General features: G+C 48.4%; 1 long non-coding RNA gene across 2 annotated transcripts; it reads right to left on the reverse strand.

Annotated features, from left to right (window-relative positions):
* Window positions 1–991: 991 nt before the first annotated feature.
* LOC125960663 (uncharacterized) lies at window positions 992–6,406 on the reverse strand. Of its 2 annotated transcripts, XR_007470553.1 has the most exons (4): window positions 5,574–6,404; window positions 3,725–3,918; window positions 1,970–2,078; window positions 992–1,582 (listed from the first exon to the last, which is right to left on the reverse strand). It is a non-coding gene; the product is annotated as an uncharacterized LOC125960663 (long non-coding RNA). The 2 variants fall into 2 exon arrangements; XR_007470552.1 differs by having other exon boundaries at window positions 1,970–3,918; window positions 5,574–6,406.
* Window positions 6,407–6,868: the final 462 nt, after the last annotated feature.

Raw genomic sequence — 6,868 nt, forward strand, 5'->3', positions numbered from 1 at the left:
ACAATATATCTTTGTAGCTTATTTTACACATAATAGTTTGTACCTCTTAATCCCCAGCCCTTCTATTGACCCTGCTCCCTTGCCTCTCCCCACTGGTGACCATTAGTTTGCTCTCTATATGCAAGAGACTGTTTCTTTTTTGTTAGATTCACTATTTGTTGTATTTTAGGTTCCACATGTGAGACCACACAGTACTTGTCTCTCTCTCTGAGTTATTTCACTTAGCATGATGCCCTCCATGTGCATCCATGTTGTTGCAAATGGCGCTATTTCACCCTTTCTTATGGCTGAGCAATATTCCATTATATATATATATATATATATATATATATATACACACCACATCTTTATCCTTTCATCTGTTGATGGACACTTAGATTGCTTCCATATCTTGGCTATTGTGAATAGTGCTGCTATGAACATTGGGACGCATGTATCTTTTTGAATTAGTGTTTTTGTTTCTTTCAGGTATGTATCCAAGAGTGGAATTCTTGGATCATATGGTAGTTCCATTTTTAGTTTTTTGAGAGACCTCCGTACTGTTCTCCACAGTGGCTGCACCAATTCACATTCCCACCAACAGTGCACGAGTGTTCCCTTTTCTCCACATCCAGGCTGACATTTGTTATTTATTGTCTTTTTGATAATAGTCATTCTCACAGGTGTGAGGTGACATCTCGGTGTGATTTTGATCTGCATTTCCCTGATGCCTAGTCACGTGGAGAATCTTTTCACGTGCCTCTTGGCCATTTGTATGGCTTCTTTGGAAAGATGTCTATTCAGGTCTTCTGTCCATTTTTTATTTTTTATTTTTTTGATGTTGAGTTGTATGTGCTGTTTATCCATTTTGGATATTAACCCCTTATTTGTCATATCATTTGCAAATATTTTCTACATATACTCCAATTTTTATAAATCGATATTTTAAACTACAACCATAATAACTAACATTGATTGATACACTTAAACTGTGTCAGATATTCTTCTGAGTTTTACGAACGATTCAGTCTTTATTAAAATTTTAATATTACATTCTTAATTTTTAGTTGTATTTATTAACAATTTAATCTTTACATAAGCTTATGAAGCAGGCTCTGTTATGTGAAATGAACTCAGCTTCACTGGAGGTATAAATTTGCTAGTGAGTTTTTTTTGGCTGAATCACTATTGTATCCTTGTACTCCATACCTAACAGCAAATAGTCTCCAATTCCCACTTTTTCCTCACAGTGCCCCGAGACCCTTCCAGCATTGAGTTACTGAGTCACAATGTGACAAACAAAAAGGAAATTTCCAGAAAAGCTCATAGCATAAAATGTGTTTAATTATTTCCTTAATTTTGTTAAAATTATGGTGCCACTGTAGTCATTTTACTACTGAAAAGTACCCTCCCCCAAATTCATTCCTGACAGAGAAGCTGTACATATACTTTATTATCCAGCAAGCTTCCTCATGAAAGGAACCTTGTCCTGGAAACAGGCAGGGCCTTTGAAACCAGTCTCATGGTTCTGTGCCTCGGTTCCTTTTGATCTCCTCCCATCATATTTTGCAATGACTTGAGGGTGAGCTTAGAAACAAATTTCCTGCAACAAAGGATGGTGTTTAAATGTCTTCTTGCCCCTGTCTGCCTTACTTCTAGTTAAGTCATCTTCTTGGGATCAAGATGGGATCCTGTCCAGAAAGATTCTGAAGCAGCAGCTTCCTGTAGGCACGTGTGCTCAGACACACAGGCCAGCGGGGAAATCTCACTTCTACCCCAGAGGACAAATATATTTTTGTTTCTAAAATGGTTGCCTTGGAGGGTAAGAAAGGGTTAAAATCTGCATCCTACTTCCAGGAATTCAAGGTGGAGGAGGTTTTATTTCATCTGAGTAAAGACAAATGAGAAGGCTCTAAACACAATCTTGCAAGTCCATGACCTTCTGAGGGACTCTCGCATTCCACGGTAATCTCGCATCTCCCCCACTCACCTGCTTGAAGATAATGGATAAGCTTGTGAGATCATTGAAACCACTTATATCACGACTAAGGAGCACGGACTCTTCCCATGGAAACTTTAACGAACACCTTTGCGACAATCTGTACATATATAAAAACAATGTTATCCATCTCAATTCTGCAATTTTGGATCTTTCTTTAAATGACAAATCCAGAATTCCCTTTATATTTATAACGTTCTGTATGCAAATGAAACTGGAGAAAATTTGCAAGTTACCAAGATCTAATGAAAGCCCTTAATGAAATTACCACTTCATGTCTCAGAAAGTAAACAGCAGCTTCTAATATAAACTCTGTTCATCATAAGCCATCAGAAAATTCTTGCCCACAGCAAGCAGCGAAACATAGGAATGTAAGTTCAAACAGACGCGTAAATCACTCTAGACATATTCACTTTCACTGTGTCTGCAAAGAGTTATTCCAGATTTGGGCTTGAAGGTCCCAGGATGCAAGGACAGACTTGGCAGGAAAAGGGCCCTCTTGAAGGAAAAGCTGCCCGAGCTGTTCCCATCAAGGGTAATTGGGGGCCCTGACATCCAGGGGACTGAGGTGGGGTGTGCACAGGACTGGGGCCCCCATCCTGGCCTGGAGAGATGATTCCAGACCCTGAACATTTGTGACAAGCCAGCTCTGTGCCATGATCTGAAGAACGTGGATCCTTGGACCTGCTGGTGCTCACGAAGGAACACTCTTTGCCTCACGGAAGTGCCCAGAACATGCCGACAGGGAACATTCCTGAACTATCGTCCTGGGTGTCTTCGTTCTCAACACACTGGTCAGGATGGAAGGAGGGTACAGGCCATTCAACGGGTCTGAGAGCATATTTTGGGAGGAATTAGACCAAGAGTTTGATAGATTTCTCCCCGTAGGACACACCCCTCCACGTCTCCAGGAGCATCCTGCTGGGTCACCTTGGCTGAGATCTCAAGACTGACCTTGACCTTTGCATCCAAAGCAACTGAGAATTTACAAAACAACAAGACTGCGCTTTAGCTCTTAACTCAACTCAACTCATTGTTTACTGCTAGGGTCAGTCTTTGCCGAGGCTCTAGGACAGATTAGATGAGTGAATATCCTCCACACAATAATCAGAGGCATAGAGAGCGTTTTATGAAATCCCAAGTACCCACGAGCCCCAGAACACTGACCGTTCCTCAAGCAGGGAAGCGTCCCCAGAACAATCGCCCAAAATACAAACCCCGGCTCATTCCCCAGCCCCTGCGCTATAGGCTCGACGCCCTCCTGTCCTGTCATCCTCCCAACAGCTCTGTGATGTTCACACTTTATGGATCCGGAAGTCCAGGTCTAGAAATGCTGAGAAACCGTCCCAGGGCCCCTGGGGGGCGATAAAAGCCAAGCGTCAACCCCAAGCTGGTCCTTCTAAGGGTTCTTGGCACAGAACTAGCTGCCTGCTCTGGTGACTGTCTTCAATGGGCCGTGAGAATCCCCGCGACCATCTGGTGATGCTATTTTTTGTTTGCTTGTTAATCTGTACCTTTTCAAAACTAACCACGGTCAGAATAAATCAGTCCTTTTCTTAGCGGCATCATGCTGGAGCAGCCCGATTATGCTTAAAATGTCCAGTTTGCAATGAGGGGAAGGTCCTCCAGGGGCAAAGGAGTGCAAAGGAGAAGTGGCTTTGAGGTCCGGTCCCTTGCATTTGGTTATTGGGACCATTTACCTGCCTTGGGGAATGATATAAATTTACATTTCTTATAGATTCTTACAGTTTTCTCATCGGCAGAACACAGACAATCATATTCATTTCTGCCCCCTCTTCAGAGGCCTCGAGGCCCTTCCCCTTGCTGGGGCTCCGGTTGCCGTCCTTAGCTGCCCTCAGGGATTCCTGCAGCAGGAGAGAATCTGTCATCCTTGCTTTCTTCTCTGTTCTTGCCCCGGGTGATGGCTATTGGCAGAGGTTCTGAAATGGAGTTGAGTGGGGAGACAGGAGGTCATAATGCTGGGGTGCAGGTAGGCACTTTGGACAAAACGTGTTAATTTGGACCAAGAAATCCCAGGGGACAATGGACTGAGTAGGGTCTGGAGTCCAGATTATTGAGAACTGGCGCTGGCTATACTTTTCCTCCAGAACACACAAGAACAAAGTGTTTCCTCTTTCTTGGCCAACCTCATCTCTGCCCCCCAGGGTCACCACCCAGCTTGACGTCCACCTGGCTTTCCCTCCAGTGGCCATGTGGTCCCCAGGCTACCCCTCCCTCTAAACAGAAAATAGTACATGTTTGTCGTGGGTCTCGGAGACCACTAGGCAAAGTGCTCTGCGTGCCGAGTGCTGCGTGGGGGTGGGGGGATGGGGGAGGGGCAGGTGCCTTAACAGAGGAGCCCATCAGGGGGTCTGGAAGAGGTCCCTGAAGGGCCTTCGGCAAAAGAATGCCTGACTGAGGGAATACTTGACTCCGGTTTCCTTCCTTCTAAATATCACTGCTGGGCTCACGGGGATCATGTATGTGGGGCCACAGGGCAGCTTTGTGGGCTCTTGCGCTGAGACCTAAGAAGAGCTGTGGCCCAGCACAGAGGCTCCCTAACGCCGCTCTCTGGACGTGCGCCCTTCCTGCCGCCTCCCCAGCACCCGGGGCCCAGCTCCTGACACCACGGACCGCGGGGTCTCCAGAGGGCCTGGTCAGAGGGTGCCAGGTGGCCCCTCACAAGGCAGAGCGTCCGGCCCGAGAGGGGGCCCAGGCACGCACACGCCCACATGCTACTGACCCCAGCCCACACCTGCACGGACAGCTGGGCGGGGGAGAAACCAGGCAGGGATGCCCTTGCCTGCAAACGTGCCGAGTGATGGCTCTAAAAATCAGTGAGAGTGAGGAAGACCCGGAGTGCCCGGTCCCCAACCAGCTCAGACCAGCCAACCAGGAGAAGTTCAGAAATGTGTGACTCAGCTGAAGCCGTGTTGGTGGCTTGGTGCCGACCACGGTGGGACTATTTACAGACTTCAGTAGATGCTGAAAGCTTTTGTGTGGTGTACGGGCGTGAGGGTGCCGACCGGCCCCCCACTGCTCCTGGCCCAGGTCACGGCCTCCAGGTCATGGCCGCCTGGCCAGTCACCTGGCCCCAGGTCACTGCCGTTGCGCACCGTCGCGGAAGGTCCCCGTGCCCACCCTGGGCTCCGGCACCTTCGAGGCTCAGAGGGGGTGTTGAGCTACCGGTTTGCAGACTGAAGGCTACTGCCTCGTGCTTTATCACCCAAGTACTTTAGAAATAAAAAGGTATCCCAAATTACTCTACCCTCAAGCCAAACGTCCATGTTCACTGTGGACGGAGGCGCGGGGAGTGAGCCTGTTGGTGGGTCCAGCCCCAGCACACGCGCTCAGCAGGGTGGGTCCCGGTAGGTGGGCTGAGTCACCCCTGGGGTGTTGCTGCTTCGCCACACACCTTGCGGGTACCCCCCTCGGGAGCGAAGACGTCCACCGTGGCTGGCGCCGGGCTCCACAGCTGCCTCTACAGCCAAGGCCGTGTTAGCAGATGCAACACAGCAGAGGTTTGAAATACACCTGCTCACCCATCTGTCCTCCTCCTGTCCGGATGGGGACACGACCTGTGGTGCCTGCTCACCTGCCGGAGCTGAGAGCCCACGCTCTGCTCGTCCTGTCAGGGGACGCCCTCCTTCATCCCACAGCCCGACAGCCCGGTGGTGAGCACGTCCCACCAGCTGCCCCACGAGCCTGGGCGGTCATTCCCGTGGTCCAGTGTCACCGAGTCGTGGTTGTATTTCTAGGGGCCGTGGGCGGCTTACACTGTGGGACTTTGCACAGCCTTCAGTGCTGATTAAAGCCCACCCAGTGCTTTGACCATTTTTAAAGATGATGCTGACTTTTTAAAAATAGCTGCATAAATTGGGTTATCTCATGCTTATTCCCACGATGCCTTGGCTTCCCATACTGGAGCCATCCTAAAAATAATCGCTTCACTTCCCATCTGCTTCTCTCCTCCCTGCATTACAATTTTTCTCTTTCTTACTCTTTTTGCTCTTTTTCTGTTAACTTTAGTTGAATTATTTTTGCTTCTTTTTTTACCTTTCCCCCAGGGTGGACTGGGTAGTACTGTAGCCTGCTTCTCGGTCCCTCGCCTACATCCCAGGAGTACCCACGCACCATCACCTCCGTGTCTGGACTCTGTGAAGGCCGCAGGCTCCCTCTGCACTGAGCCCCAGAGCCAGCATCTGTTCCTTCTGATTTCTATTCTCAGGAAGAAAACCCTACATAAATCTCATCCCGTACCCGAACCCGCCTCTTCAGTGAGAAAAATAACACTCGCACTGAAGTGCCGTTTGCAGCAAATACCAACCACACCGGGGAACCTGTAGGAGGCCTGGAAGGGCCGAGGGTCTCATCCGGTCACTCAATCCACAGTCTCTTCAGATCAGAGCCAAAGGGATGAGAGATTCAATCCACAGTCACTTCAGATCAGAGCCAAAAGGATGAGAGATTAAGTGCCGTATGGAAGTTGCTCCTACCTCGTAAATGAGAGCACAGCTCTGCCATCTGTGCAGCCCCATTACAGAGGCGCAAAGGTAGACGCCAGCATCCAACACGAAGCATGACCACAGGTGAAGGTCACTCCCAGGCCAAGCAGACAAAGAAGGCCTTAGGAAGGGGTGACAAGCTCAGGCCTCCTTTGGTGACTTCAGATGCACAGCAAGCCGGTTTTGTATGTGAGAGCAGAGAATAAAAACCCAAAAAGGGGAAGTAACTGACCAGTGTGAGAACTAGTTTTCCACCAGACTCTTCATCGAAAGCCCGTAGGTTCTCAAATAATTGGGTGAGTTTTAATTTCTTTCTCTAAAAAAAATTTAGGTAGAATTCTCTCAGCTGGTTGTCAGTGGTACAGGCTGAGTAATGTTTATTTGT

This window comes from Orcinus orca, chromosome 12, assembly GCF_937001465.1.
Source record: "Orcinus orca chromosome 12, mOrcOrc1.1, whole genome shotgun sequence".
In the NCBI taxonomy this organism is placed as follows: domain Eukaryota; kingdom Metazoa; phylum Chordata; class Mammalia; order Artiodactyla; family Delphinidae; genus Orcinus; species Orcinus orca.